Genomic DNA, 16,639 nt, shown 5'->3' with positions numbered 1-16,639 from the left:
TCCGCTCACGCCCCAACATCGTGCAGCCCGCCTCCAGTGGTGTCGCGACAGGCGTGAATGGAGGGACGAATGGAGACGTGTCGTCTTCAGCGATGAGAGTCGCTTCTGCCTTGGTGCCAATGATGGTCGTATGCGTGTTTGGCGCCGTGCAGGTGAGCTCCACAATCAGGACTGCATACGACCGCGCACACAGGGCCAACACCCGGCATCATGGTGTGGGGAGCGATCTCCTACACTGGCCGTACACCTCTGGTGATCGTCGAGGGGACACTGAATAGTGCACGGTACATCCAAACCGTCATCGAACCCATCGTTCTACCATTCGTAGACCGGGAAGGGAACTTGCTGTTCCAACAGGACAATGCACGTCCGCATGTATCCCGTGCCACCCAACGTGCTCTAGAAGGTGTAAGTCAACTACCCTGGCCAGCAAGATCTCCGGATCTGTCCCCCATTGAGCATGTTTGGGACTGGATGAAGCGTCGTCTCACGCGGTCTGCACGTCCAGCACGAACGCTGGTCCAACTGAGGCGCCAGGTGGAAATGGCATGGCAAGCCGTTCCACAGGACTACATCCAGCATCTCTACGATCGTCTCCATGGGAGAATAGCAGCCTGCATTGCTGCGAAAGGTGGATATACACTGTACTAGTGCCGACATTGTGCATGCTCTGTTGCCTGTGTCTATGTGCCTGTGGTTCTGTCAGTGTGATCATGTGATGTATCTGACCCCAGGAATGTGTCAATAAAGTTTCCCCTTCCTGGGACAATGAATTCACGGTGTTCTTATTTCAATTTCCAGGAGTGTATATAAAGTGGTCTAGTGTGTTGAGCCTTCTCCCAGAGCAGTCGAAGAACCCACAGTTGTCTCCGGACGGAAGTAGTTTCACCTGGTCACTGCGGCAGGTACATGTACCGCGCCACGGTGTCATAGTGCCCCGCCAAGAGGACACGAAACTAAATGGCGCAGCTCATTGATGAAGTTGACTATATTGCAGTAATTCGTTTTCTGCATTTGAAGGGGAACAAGACCGCAACAGTCCATGCTGAGTTGGTGGAAGTGTTCGGCGACACGGTACCATCATATCACACAGCGGTTAGGTGGCACAGTTGATTCTAAACAAATGTCAATGACGAAGAACGAAATGGAAGACAATATCTCTGTGAAGAACCTGAAATAGCAAGAGAAATGGAGACCTTATTGCTCGAAGACCGGCGCGTGACAACCGATACGACAGTGGAAGAATGAAATTCTATCACGGTTCAGTTTTCAACATGTTAAACGACATTTTGAACGTGTCAAAGGGCGCTGCTCGCTGACGACTCAAGCCCATTCAAAAATCCGTGAAACCGAGGCAGCTGTTTCAGGTCCATCTAGAGGGCTTCTTTAGCAGCGTAATGACCATAGGTGAGTGCTGGGAGTATCACAATGGCACCGAGACAAGCGGGAAATTGTAGCATTTGGCTCCACTACCGCCGAAAAGGTGAAGCTTCTGCCATCATCCAGCAGGGTTTTGCTGAGTGATGTTTGGGACTGGCGCGGCGTATTGCTAACAGTTAATGCTAGCAAGGGGCAAACTGTGACAGGAGCACGCTGCTAAAATCTCCTGAAGGTGTTCAAGACGGAGAGTTGTGGCAAGCTGCTCCACCTCACTCTGCAAGGTACACAGTCACACTTGTTGCATCTTTGGGCTGTCAAATCTTCCCTTACATCTCGCTTTCTCTTCATATGCTGATTAGGGATTTCTTCATCTCTTTATGAAACCATTGCATGCAGGCATTCCTGGAATGATGACGAGGATATTTTCTAGGTGGAATGTTTCCAGAACAACCAGAATGTGGTCTTGTACACCCAAGGTCTCCGCCAAGTCATTCACCGTTCTGAAAAATATGGCTTATTGACGGTTGAATGTGTAAAGGACTGACACCATTCGCCAAGCATCAGGGGTGAAGTTTTATTTTCGAGATCATAATTAAAACCATATAACTACTCCTCGTAGGATTAATTTGCAGGTGAGGCATGTTTCAGGCTTCGACTAACTGGGAAACTGCAGCTACTCTAAACACGAATTCGGTTAGAAGGCCCTATACTTGCATATGCACAAGTTGGAAGAACCCACACCAGGTTGATCTAACAGTGGGGGTCGACAGTGTCCAGGGAGTGTGTTCAACTGAAGTGTAGCTGACGGTTCTGTGAGCAAAAGATTTACTCACAAAACTGGAGTTACACACAAGGAAATTTTAAAAAATGTAACTGAAAGCTTGTTTCTAATCATATCCTCCATTTGCAACAGACATAGATAAATGGAAGCGAATAAAGTTAAGACATTAGAACGATTGCCACAAATATTTAGACAATAATTACACATATGATTACGAGTAGTCAATTGAAGAGAATAACGTTAACAAAATTGACGTCAGTGATAATCGTGTCTACTCAGACCCGAAGCTCAACAACAGTAACATGCCTGAACAGGATTACTAACCTGCGGTAGCAGATTCGAATCCTGCTTCGGGCATGGATGTGTGTGATGTCCTTAGGTTAGTTAGGTTTAAGTAGTTCTAAGTTCTAGGGGACTGATGACCTCAGAAGTTAAGTCACATAGTGCTCAGAGCCATTTTTTTTAATTACTAACCTACCTACGAACATGTCCGCCTCGGTACCAGCGGTGAGTGTTGTGTTGCCACTATCTTCGAATCATCGTAACTGACACGAAAATCGTCTGCATGGCGTCGTATGACAAATCTAAGACTATGTAACTTCGTGCCACAGTAGGACCAGACCCTAATGAATAACCTGAATCGTCGAAGCACACTGTCACGTCGTCTTTCATTAGAAGGTTTGTGTTTCAAAGTAACGAAGATGAACAAGTGATTATAGCTCTTAAGGTATGCGTTTTAGAGCACATGTTTACTGGACATATTTCATGTTTTGGTCCATACTACCACTTCACAAAATATGGAAGGCAAAGAGCTTGCAATAGAAGAGATTTTTATTAAACAGTATCGAATATCAAGAATTGCTCGTAGCGCTTAACGTACGCGTTTCAGAGCTCATGTTTATTTGGCTTTTTGTTTCGAATGGTCATTCGTGTCATATCCTTGAATACTGACCATCACTTCTGAAACACCCTGTATATATAATGCTTCGGGTGCTTTTGTTTCAGAATTCTACTCACAAGTATATAACTGTTCCAAGGCGAAGATTCAGTGGAAAAGCGGTAATTCTTCTCGGAAATAATTTTGGAATGTTGTGAGGTGTAAATCTGGAACAGTCCAGCTTAGCGTTCCTTCGAAACTTTACGTCCTATGTGTTGAACAGTGATAACAGCACGAAGACTAGCTGGCGAAAATATCGCCGCTATGAAACGAAAAATTATATAAGATCAAACTGCAAGTAATGTCCGGCTTTTATCATTTGGGAAGGTCGTAAAAGCCCAGTGAGATACTGGCAGTTTAATGTCACCAAACGAGCTGACCTTTATAGCTCCGAAAAGAGCGTCGTGGTTGGACCGCGTGTGCCATTCACGGCCGTGTTACGCTCACAGCGGTTTCCGGAAATCAGACTTGTGACGAGCGAGGCGGCGGCTACAAAGGGCAGAAGGCACTGCTTCGTTCCTTCCGTTTTTTTTTTTTTCAACGTAGGCTGAAATGGTGCCAGGGTTTAATTGAAACGCCTTCAATGGGCCATAATAACAGAAATCCATCCGACGGTTGTGGAAGGCGCTAGCCGTAATCAGTGCAGCGAAACGGGGAGGAAAGAAATGTTCGCATTATCGAGGGAGGACTCGTAAGAGAGATAAGTTTTTTCATTCATCTTATTCTTCCTTTATTTCTTTCGCCAGCCTGAGTGACAAATGGGTTTCCAGTCAGCGAGGGCCTTCGCACAACCTTTTATCTTGCAATTCTGATTCGCTCAATTAGGTTAAAAAGGAAAAGAGAAGGCAGCGGGCAGTCGCCGGGGCTTGCGGTCGGGGCTCCGAACGGAGAACGGAGCAGCTCGCCCAAGGATAGCTAGAACTGGATCGTATTTGATTACCGCAGTGTGAGAAGAAACCGGCAGCCGAGACGTGTTTAGGCCCTGTGGGACCTCATGTAACTAATTCTTACTTTAGCGATATACTCCTCCGCAGGAAACCGTGTTCGAACAAAACGCCCCGTACGTTTATTACCGCTCCCTTCGAAGCATCCTGTGCGCGAACGGAATGACTACGCACAAACGTAATTGCTACTTGATTGTTCCCCCACAATAATTCAACTTTATGGCTCAAGATACGCGCTGCCGCTTGACATCTTAGCGCTCATTATTTGATAACCTTTTCGAGAGATTTAAAACCAGCTTCGCTAAAAATGTCCGAGCGCTTGCGCTTATACGTATTGTCTGTGAGCCTTGCAGCAATTCCTGTATATGCAACAACAAAATATTGGAATGTAATATGACTGTGATTTTTATCGGAATTATTAGTATTTGGGTGGTGCAATAACGGATTCACATTTTATCTAGAACACATTGGCATTTCAGTTCGCCATCATTAAGCATCATATTGGAATTTTGAGCTCAGTCACCGTGCTTGAAGAAAATAATAATGAGTTAATGAGAGGTCCGCCTATGACCAAGTGCACAATTGTTCTTTTACTTTAGCACTTAAACAGGATTCACCACAGTTGTGTCATCCTGAGTGGGCTCTATACTTTCATATTTATGAAATACGTACACTGTACACTGTGTGTCAAAAGGTAGTTGGACACTCCAAAAAAATACGTTTTTCATATCAGGTGCGTTTTGCAGCCACCTACTGTCTGGTACTCCATGTCAGCCACCTCAGTAGAGAGCAGACCGGGGAGCTCCGCGGAACTCACGGACTTCGAACGTGGTCAGGTGATTCGGTGTCACTTGTGTCATACATCTGTACGCGAGATTTACACACTCCTAAACATCCATAGGTCCACTGTTTCCGATGTGATAGTGAAGTGGAAACACGAAAGGACACGTACAGCACAAAAGCGTACAGGCTGACCTCGTCTGTTGACTGGCAGAGACCGGTGATAGTTGAAGAGGCTCGTAATGTGTAATAGGCAGACATCTATCCAGACCGTCTCACAGGCATTCCAAACTGCATCAGGATCCACTGCAAGTACTATGACAGTTAGGCGGAATGTGAGAGAACTTGGATTTCATGGTCGAGCGGCTGCTCATAAGCCACACATCACGCCGGTAAATGCCAAACGACGCCTCGCTTGGTGTAAGGAGCGCAAACATTGGGCTGTTGAACAGTGGAAAAAGTTGTGTGGAGCGACGAATCACGGTACGGAATGTGGCAATCAGATGGCAGGGTGTGGGTATGGTGAATGCCCGATGAACGTCATCTGTCAGAGTGTATAGTGCCAACAGTAAAATTCGGAAGCGGTGGTGTTGTGGCGTGGTCGTGTTTTTCATGGATGGGGCTTGCACCCCTTGTTATTTTGCGTGGACCTATCATAGCATATGCCTACATTGATATTTTAAGCACCTTCCTCCTTCCCACTGTTGAAGAGCAATTCGGAGATAGCGATTGCATCTTTCAACACGGTCGAGCCCCTGTTCATAAGGCATGGTTTGTGGTTACACGACGATAAATCCCTGTAATGGACTGGCTTGCACACAGTCCTGACCTGAATCGTATAGAACACGTTTGGGATGTTTTAGAGCACCGACTTCGCGCCAGGCCTCATCGACCGCCATCGATACCTCTCCTCCGTGCAGCGCTCCTTGAAGATTGGGCTGCCATTCCTCAAGAAACCTTCCAACACCTGATTGAAAGCTTGCCTGCGAGAGTGGAAGCTGTCATCAAGGCTAAGGCTGGGCTAACACCATACTGAATTCCAGGTTTACCGATTGAGGGCGCCACGAACTTGTAAGTCATTTTCAGCCAGATCTGCGGATACATTTGATCACATATTGTACAAAGAGATTATGATTAGGTGAGAAAATATGTTATATCGGATTTTATTATTATTTAAATAAGATACTTACTTTACTTTATTTCACACTGTGCGGGTACATTCGAAATCAGCCACATGGCTAAATTAGTACACCAAGTTACCTCAAACGTAAGGGATACTAGGACTTCGTCTGCATTGAATTTCTGTTCGTAGTTCAGCGGTTAAAAATATATATTCCCGTAAAACTCGTGGGGTATGCTCGTTTTTGGCCTTATCATTACTGTATTTGGCTTGTAATGAGCTCTGGCTGATTTGTATTTGTGTGTCGAACATGTTTTTATTGTTTTGATGTAGTTGGACTGACCAGTGGACGTCGGTAGAGATTTTGTTAAGCTTTGGTATGGAGAACTATTCCGTGTGGTTTGCTGTTCGTGGATTATGTTTTGTATTTTGACGATGTATATTCCTGTTTTCTTCTGTTCATTAGTGAATACTTCGTCATGCTAGGTTATGTGGCTTGGACACACGTTTTGATGCGTTTTCGGTTGCTGTTTGTTTTAGTTTGACGTCCCTGAACTTTGAACTTGTTTCGTTTGTTTTCATTCTGTTTGTGTGTTCGTGTTTTATTTTGTGTTGTCTTATAGTGCGTTTATAGTGGTGAATAGTGATTTGTTGCAGAGTACTGCATAGTCACTGATGACTTTCATGGCCTATGTAATAGCATTTTAGATAAAGTAATTTTCTTGTATTGTTAAAAAGTGGTACAGATGATTATTTTGTATTAGGATTTGGAGGTCTGTTTCTGTGCTACTGAGAGGCAGTTGCTTTTAATGAGATGGTCTGCAGATGTTGAATGTGGAAATCACTAAAAACAACCACCACACCAGTGTCATAGAAACAGACCCCAAATCCTAAAACACAGTAATCATCTGTACCATTTTAACAACTGAAGGAAATTACTACATCCAAAATGTATCACACTTGTAAAAAAGGCATCAGTGACGAAACAATACTCTGCAACAAGACACTATTTAACACTCTAAACGAACTATCAGTCAACACAAAATAACACACACACACACACACAGACACAGACACAGACACACACACACACACACACACACACACACAAATAGAATGAAAACAAAAGACATAAATTCAATGCTCGCAGACGTCAAACCAAACAAACAACAGTCGAAAGTGCAGCAGAAACATAAATCTGTGCAAGTCACCTAAACCTAACAAGCCGCGTTATTCGCAAATGAGCATGAGTAAACTTGAGTATGCACTGTCAAAATAGGAAACAAAAACCAAGAACAACAAACCACACCGAATAGTTCTCCATACTAAAGCTTAATAAAATCTCTACCAATATCCATAGGTCACTCCATCTACACAAAAACAATAAAAAACATGTTCGACACAAAAATTCAAACCAGCCACAGCTCGTGAAAAGCCAAATACAGAAATGGTAAGACCAAAGACGGGCATATGGCGCGAGTTTTACATGAATACATATTTTAAAGACTGGATTATGAACAAAAATACAATGCCATGATACCCTAACATCCCTCATATTTACAGGTGATATGGTTTACTAATTTAGACATGTGGCTCATTCCGTTTGGCAGCCACACAGTGTCAAATAAAAGGTAAAGTACTTAATTATTTAAATAGCAACAAAATCTAATGTAACTTTTTTCCTAACCTAAACATAAACTGTACGTACGTATTTCAGAAAAAAAACCACTATGGATTCCACAACTATGGTGATAAATATTGAGGTATTAAAGCAAAACAAGAATTATGTACTTGCTTCAAGGCGGACCCATCTTTAAATCATTATTGGCATCATTATGAATAATTTTCTTATGTTTCCATGACAGTCTCTAAATTACTCGTGTAGGTTCACTTCTCTCTTTTCCTGGCTGTAGTATCTTTGGTATCTGTGCGTTGTGTGTGACTGTGACGAGTGTCCGTTTCCAGTGTCATGGATGTCACTGAGACATCAAACTTTAGCTTTCTTTCTTTGGGATTAGTGCTTGTGCACTGTAAGATGGGGTTCGTATTGCTCCAGACGACTGTACAGATGAACAGAAGGGAGAAAATGAAGCGTGGTACGTTCTTATTATAATAATATAATATAATATAATATAATAATCCTCACATGTGAGGATTTCTGCTGGTTAGGAAGGATGAACTCAGTTATATTTTATGAATAAATATTTCCCTGAGACATTCAGGCAAGGCAGGCACTCCGTCGTCAGGCCACAAGTGGCCCATCGGGACCATCTGACCGCCGTGTCATTCTCAAGATGAGGATGCAGATAGGAGGGGCGTGTGGTCAGCACACCGCTCTCCCGCTCGTTTTGATGGTTTTCTTTGACAGGAGCCGCTACTATTCGGTCGAGTAGCTCCTCAATTGGCATCACGAGGCTGAGTGCACCCCGAAAAATGGCAACAGCGCATGGCAGCTGGATGGTCACCCATCCAAGTGCCGGCCACGCCTGACAGCGCTTAACTTCGGTGATCTCACAGGAACCGGTGTAGCCACTGAGGCAAGGCCGTTGCCCCTGAGACATTGAAGTCTCATTCTATTATCTACGATAATGATCAAAGCAGACGAAATAAATTAAAATTTATGCCCTATACGTTAATTGAAACCGGGTCTTCATGCGTAATAGGCAGAAATGCTAACCATTGCACCACTGCAGTACGATAGTGCAATAGCGTCACATTACGTCCAATGCTGAGGTGCTTGCCAATATCGGAGAGCCCTGGCGGTAGTGACTATATGTAAGGGAAAAATGAATTGAAGTTTGTGTTGGGGAGGGCACTCAGCTTAGGTAGTTCGTACACCAACGTTGACCATTGTACTGCGGTGGTGTAATGATTAGCATTTCTGCCTAATCAGTATGAAGACCCGAGATCCAGTCCCGGCCGCATCACAAATTTTAATTCATTTCATCTGCTTCGATCAATTATATTTGTTAGCAATGTTTCGAAATATTTACAAAGGTGAACCAATACACCAAACAGTGCTGAACTGTATGAGGTACCTTCTGGGAATCAAGAGACACGTCATCAACCTGGGTGGAACTGCCTACTGCATTTTGAAATCAAGATTATATAGATCGACCTTAGATTCACACGCTTTCCGCTTGCGAAATTCGTACCGACTTCTACAGAGCAAATGCAAAAACAATCGTACTGGGCATCATGACCCCCCCTCTTCTTCCTCTTACTTGTGTTACGCCACTTGTCAGTTTGGAGAGTTACGCGAACTATTTGACAACCTTGCACGCCGCAATTCGCTTTGAGTGTTTTATGAAACAAGCGGAAAAACTGGATGACCAAAATCGTCTTTCATTCCTTCCTTTGTGGGGGACCACAGGTATGAAGAACTTTTTAAAAGAAATTTTCGATATTTGGCTGTAAATTACTATTCATTTATTCCAGACGTTTACACTACTGGCCATTAAAATTGCTACACCACGAAAATAACGTGCTACAGACGCGAAATTTCACCAACAGGAAGAAGATGCTGTGATATGCAAATGATTAGCTTTTCAGAGCATTCACTCAAGGGTGGCGCCGGTGGCGACACCTACAACGTGCTGACATGAGAAACGATTCCAACCGATTTCTCATACACAAACAGCAGTTACCTGGTGAAACGTTGTTGTGACGTCTTGTGTAAGGAGGAGAAATGCGTACCACCACGTTTCCGACTTTGATAAAGGTCGGATTGTAGCCTAACGCGATTGCGGTTTATCGTATCGTGACATTGCTGCTCGCGTTGGTCGAGATCTAATGACTGTTAGCAGAATATGGAATTTGTGGTTTCAGGAGGGTAATACGGAACGCCGTGCTGGATCCCAACGGCCTCGTATCACTAGCAGTCGAGATGACAGGCATCTCATCCGCATGGCTGTAACGGATCGTGCAGCCACGTCTCGATCCCTGAGTTAACCGATGGGGACATTTGCAAGACAATAACCATCTGCACGAACAGTTCGACGACGTTTGCAGCAGCATGGACTATCAGTCAGAAAACATGGCTGTGGTTACCCTTGACGCTGCATCACAGACAGGAGCGCCTGCCATGGTGTACTCAACGACGAACATGGGCGCACGAATCACTAAATGTCATTTTTTCGCATGAATCCAGGTTCTGTTTACAGCATAATGATGGTTGCATCCGTGTTTGGCGACATCGCGGTGAACGCACATTTTAGGCGTGTATTCATCATCGCCATACTGGCGTATCACCCGGCGTGATGGTATGGGGTGCCATTGGTTACACGTCCCCGCCACCTCTTGTTCGCATTGACGGCATTTGCAACAGTGGGCGTTACATTTCAGATGTGTTACGACCCGTGGCTCTACCTTTCATTCGATCCCTGGGAAACCCTAAATTTCAGCAGGATAATGCACGACCGCATGTTGAAGGTCCTGTACGGGCCTTTATGGATACAGAAAATGTTCGACTGCTGCCCTGGCCAGCACATTCTCCAGATCTCTCACCAGCTGAAAACGTCTGGTCAATGGTGGCCGAACAACTGGCTCGTCACAATAAGCCATTCACTACTCTTGGTGATCTGTGGTATCGTATTGAAGCTGCATGGGCAGCTGTACCTGTACACGCCATTCAAGATCTGTTTGACTCAATGCCCAGACGTATCAAGGCCGTTAGTGCGGCCAGAAGTTGTTGTCCAATGAATACCCGTTTATGATCTGCATTTCTTCTTGGTGTAGCAATTTTACTGGCCAGTGGTGTATTAAATAAATGACTAGTAATCACTGTCAAATAGAGGAGAGGTCTTAAAAAAACAGCGAATTATTCGTCAGTTTGGGAAATTACGCGAAATATTCGACAAGATGTTGCCCCTCAGTTCGCTTTGCATGTTTTATGATCTAAGTAGAAAGTCTGGATGGTCAAAACTAGCATCGGGTCACGGACTGCAGATAACGAGTTTGAATTTTACTGCTGGACCAGGCAACTCGGCTGATGTTTATCAATTAGTGCTTTCAGACTTTATCTGGCAGTACCGAAGGATAGCGGATAGGGAATGAGTAGATCGCATGCGGAGCTCAGGTGCTTGCAGAGAAGAGTTTAACACTGGTTCGTCCAGCTCAGACTTTTCTTTTTCTTTCGGATGGTGCAGTTAATTAGCGATTTAACGCTCTGCACAGAAGGTCGTGTGTATCTTCCTGTATCACACCCCGACGAACAAGGAGCCGGACATAAAAGGTAAACAGGGACAGCGTCGTTCATCACGTCGGAGCAGCATGTAAGGCGCAGGCGATCGGCGAGCGACGTGTCGCATCTCTTGACACACTGCACCCTGTCCGGACCAGATCGACTCATTTTTGCCCTCTGCCTGGAAAAACTTGCCAACTCCTACTGGTTTGTGGAACAACCTAATCTACACACTAACCATTTTCATTTACAGACTGTACAATACAGGTCCTAAAACTCACAATTATTCGCACATTCTCAATTCAATTTGCTAAATATTTCCTTTCAGTAACATACATCTTCAGTAACTACATCTTTCATACCAATATACATTACAATTTAATTAAGGTAACACACTGTTTTCTACATTCATGTATTACAGAATGACTGAATGATGTCCAGAGGACAAAATTAAAAAAAAAAAGTTCTACGTTCAAAGTAAATGGGTATAACTCTTTCACCCAGCACCACAGAGTTTGAGATGTTGGTATCTGAGGAGATTGATTCCTGTACAAACGAGTTAATAGTCACACTGAAACCTAGTAAAACGGGCGACAGCTCAGTGAACTTCAGATAAATCTCCTCTATATGAGCCACATACCAGTTGTCCGAGAATATCTACGCAAACTGATGAAACACTTACGTCAGTGCTGTCGTTTCTTCAAAACAAAGCAGTATTCAGGCAGCAATAATTGTGAGCAGGTCTTGTTACTTACAGCCTAGCGCAAAAAACGAAAATAAAGCCTAGTGTTGTCCTCACCGCGGCGTGTGTCACTCGAGTGTGGACTGTGAGCTTCCTGGTAAAACTTATATGAAGCATTCACTGCTGCCAGACATTAACTCGCCTCTGAAATTTGCCGACTGTGAGAAACGTATGGGTTACTTCAGGAAAAGTTCTAGCATCAGATGTGAGCTTTGTTCCTCGTCTCATGTATATGATAAGTACAGCGAACATGGTGTAACTGTCATCTCGTAATGTACTGTATGTCCATAACAAAATGGTTCAAATGGCTCTAAGCGCTAAGGGACATAACATCTGAGGTCATCAGTCCCCTAGATTTAGAACTACTTAAACCTAACTAACCTAAGGACATCACACACGTCCATGCCCGAAGCAGGATTCGAACCTACGACCGTAGCAGTCACGCGGTTCCGGACTGAGCGCCTAAACCGCGAGAACACCGCGGCCGGCTGCCCGGAATCAATCAACAACCAATCAAGACTGACCCTACGACTTAGATGATAATTTGACGACAGGCAAACCTACATTTATAACACCTGCAGACACAGAGAAAGATTTTGACAATATTGACTGGACTCCATTCTTTGAAATGCTGAAGGTAGAAATGGTAAAATACTGGGAGCAAAAGGTTATCTACAACTTGTATGGAAACCAGACTACAGTTGTAAAAGTGGAAGGGCACGAAAGGGAAGCAGCAGTTGAGAAGGGATGTTATTCTCTCTGTATATATAGTAACCCGTGAAGGAAAGCAAGGAGAAATTTGGAACGGGGATTAAAGTTCAGATTGGATAAATCATGAATACGTGCAGACTCTAATATGGGAGTAAAAATATTTATGGTAGAACTTGATCAAAAGAAGGGAACCATTAATAAAACACACTCTGAGGCAGCAAGGAATTGAAAATTTGATAATGAAGGGAAGTGTGTGGGTAAGTAATATACATGGTCGACACCGTAGCTCAGTGTGTTCGGTCAGAGACCTGGCTGGCCTCTCTAATAAAAACTGGGTGAAAGGATCAACAACGAACTTCAACAGATGACATGTGACGTGCACTACGACAAAATATAACGAACAAAATGCAAAAAAAGAAAAAAGTGGTCAGCGTGACTGAATGTCAATCATAAGGGCCCGGGTTCGATTCCCGGCTGGGTCGGGTTGTTGTGTTGTCCTAATCATCATCATTTCATCCCCACCGACGCGCAAGTCACCGAAGTGACATCATATGGAAAGACTTGCACCCGGAGAACGGTCTACCGGACGGGAGGCCCTAGTCACACGCCATTTATTTTTGCAGTTTCAGACGGATGTAGGCTGATGTAGATACCTGGAGGAGAAGAGTCCTGCACAGGATGGTTCCGATCTTGTGCCTCGTCTGAGTGCAGGCCTGAGATGTTGAGATCTTCGCGCAGGGTGTCAAGCCATCGCTGCCGAGGTCGACCTATTGGCCGCTTGCCAGTCACTCTCAGACTGAAAGCAGTCTTTGTCACTGTTATTTGTTGTAAGAACATGCCGTACCATCGTAGACGGCCTTCTCTCATCTTGTCTGCTACTGGTGCTATTCCATATAGCTTATGAACTTGAGCATTTGTGACATGATCGTGCAGTGTTAATCGAGAGTTCGCATGGTCATCTTTGTCATTCAGCGCCATACACTACGACTGAGCGGATTACAGATCGGTACGTGTTCGACTTGAGCCCGCGTAGAATCTTCCAGTCACAGAGTACACCAGTCACAGGACGCCGCTTCAGCCACCTGCTGGTCAGTAGCAACACCATTGAGTCTGACATTATCCGGGTCATTCAGATCTGTGTTGAGTCTCGGACCTACTTTTCCATGGCGGTCGTTGCAGGCTTGGACTTGACAGTACAGGTCAGTCTTATCTTGGCAAATGAGCTACATATACGAGGTGCATTCAAGTTCTAAGGCCTCCGATTTTTTTTTCTCCGGACTGGAAAGAGATAGAAACATGCGCATTGTTTTAAAATGAGGCCGCGTTCATTGTCAATACGTCCCAGAGATGGCAGCACCGTACGGCAGATGGAACTTTACCGCCAGCGGCCAGAATGAGAAATGTTTTAAATACTTAAAATGGCGACGTTTACCTTATTTGAACAGCGTGAAATCATTCGCTTTCTGAATTTGCGTGGTGTGAAACCAATTGAAATTCATCGACAGTTGAAGGAGACATGTGGTGATGGTTTTATGGATGTGTCGAAAGTGCGTTCGTGGGTGCGACAGTTTAATGAAGGCAGAACATCGTGTGACAACAAACCGAAACAACCTCAGGCTCTCACAAGCCGGTCTGACGACATGATCGGGAAAGTGGAGAGAATTGTTTTGGGGGATCGCCGAATGACTGTTGAACAGATCGCCTCCAGAGTTGGCATTTCTGTGGGTTCTGTGCGCACAATCCTGCATGACGACCTGAAAATGCGAAAAGTGTCATCCAGGTGGGTGCCAAGAATGCTGACGGACGACCACATGGCTGCCCGTGTGGCATGTTGCCAAGCAATGTTGACGCGCAACGACAGCATGAATGGGACTTTCTTATCGTCGGTTGTGACAATGGATGAGACGTGGATGCCATTTTTCAATCCAGAAACAAAGCGCCAGTCAGCTCAATGGAAGCACACAGATTCACCGCCACCAAAAATATTTCGGGTAACCGCCAGTGCTGAAAAAATGATGGTGTCCATGTTCTGGGACAGCGAGGGCGTAATCCTTACCCATTGCGTTCCAAAGGACACTACTGTAACAGGTGCATCCTACGAAAATGTTTTGAAGAAAAAATTCCGTCCTGCACTTCAACAAAAACGTGCGGGAAGGGCTGCGCGTGTGCTGTTTCACCAAGACAACACACCCGCAGATCGAGCTAACGTTACGCAACAGTTTCTTCGTGGTAACAACTTTGAAGTGATTCCTCATGCTCCCTACTCACCTGACCTAGCTCTTAGTGACTTTTGGCTTTTTTCAACAATGAAAGACACTCTCCGTGGCGGCACATTCAGCAGCCGTGATGCTATTGCCTCAGCGATTTTCCAGTGGTCAAAACAGACTCCTAAAGAAGCCTTCGCCGCTGCCATGGAATCATGGCGTCAGCGTTGTGAAAAATGTGTTCGTCAGGAGGACGATTACGTCGAGAAGTAACGTCAGTTCCATCGATTTCGGGTGAGTAGTTAATTAGAAAAAAAAAAAAAATCGGAGGCCTTAGAACTCGAATGCACCTCGTAGACCATATTTAAGATTAATGTATGAGAGGTAGTGAAATGAAAACTGCACACCCGAAACAACGGGACCATGGAATGGTACCCTGCAGAAGTAATTGGCACAAGCGTTAAAAAATTTATCCCACTGGGAGACGGGACGATCAATTTCTATTTCATAGAGCATGGTCGGCCACTGACGGATCCACAATCGCATGCGGTCTTGCACTTCCTCATCCGACTGAAACTGAGGTCCACGGATGTCTTTCTAAAGGTCGCCAAAGATGCGATAATCCCACGGGCTGTACGGAAGATGTTGCAGTGTTTCCCAACCATGACGCTGAAGCGTAGCCTTCAAGCGATTGACAGTGTGAGGGCGGGCGTTACCGTGCAACATCCACGATAAAGACCGCCCCCACACTGCCAGTCAGGCGATTTGGTTATGAAACACAGTAACATCCTCCCTACTGCCCCGATCTTTCACCGTGGGATTTTCACATCTTTGGTAACCTGAAGAACGACATGCGTGGACGTAGATTTCAATCAGACGAGGAAGTGCAAGAGTGGGTGCAGCTGTGAATCCGTCAGCGACCGACTGAGTACTGCGAAACAGAAACTGATCTCACTGGGATAAATGTCTAAACGCGTGTGCTGATTACTTTCGCATCGAACCATTCCATGGTCCCATTGTGCAGATATTCTGTTTCCATTTGATTGCCCCTTATAATACAAAAAAACAACTATTATATTTGTATGAAACTTATCTAAGGATTGGCATATGTATACGAAGTAAATGGAGAAATACTGAAATAAATTTTAAATTCTCGGTTTTTGCCTCTACTTCTTTCCGGGTCTTATGCTAAGAAAATAATTCGAAACTGGGGTTACTGGAATATACACCACTGGCTATTAAAATTGCTACACCACGAAGATGACGGGCAACAGCGGCGAAATTTAACCGACAGGAAGGAGATGCTGTGATATGCAAATGATTAGCTTTACAGAACATTCACACAAGGTTGGCGCCGGTGGCGACTCCTGCAACCTGAAGAAATGAGGAAAGTATCCAACCGATTTCTCATACACAAGCAGCAGTTGACCGGCGTTGCCTGGTGAAACGTTGTTGTGATGCCTCGTGTAAGGAGGAGAAATGAGTACCATCACGTTTCTGACTTTGATAAAGGTCGGATTGTAGCCTATCGCGATTGCGGCTTATCGTATCGCGACACTGCTGCTCGCGTTGGTCGAGATCCGATGACTATTAGCAGAATATGGAATCGGTGGGTTTAGGAGGGTAATACGGAACGCCGTGCTGGATCCCAACGATCTCGAATCACTAGCAGTCGAGATGACAGGCATCTTATCCGCATGGCTCTAACGGATCGTGCAGCCACCTCTCGATCCCTGAGTCAAGAGATGGGGACGTTTGCAAGACAACAACCATCTGCACGAACAGTTCGACGACGTTTGCAGCAGCATGGACTGTCAGCTCGGAGACCATGGCTGCGGTTACCCTTGACGCTGTATCA

This window comes from Schistocerca gregaria, chromosome X, assembly GCF_023897955.1.
Source record: "Schistocerca gregaria isolate iqSchGreg1 chromosome X, iqSchGreg1.2, whole genome shotgun sequence".
In the NCBI taxonomy this organism is placed as follows: domain Eukaryota; kingdom Metazoa; phylum Arthropoda; class Insecta; order Orthoptera; family Acrididae; genus Schistocerca; species Schistocerca gregaria.
This window is presented reverse-complemented; position numbering follows the sequence as displayed.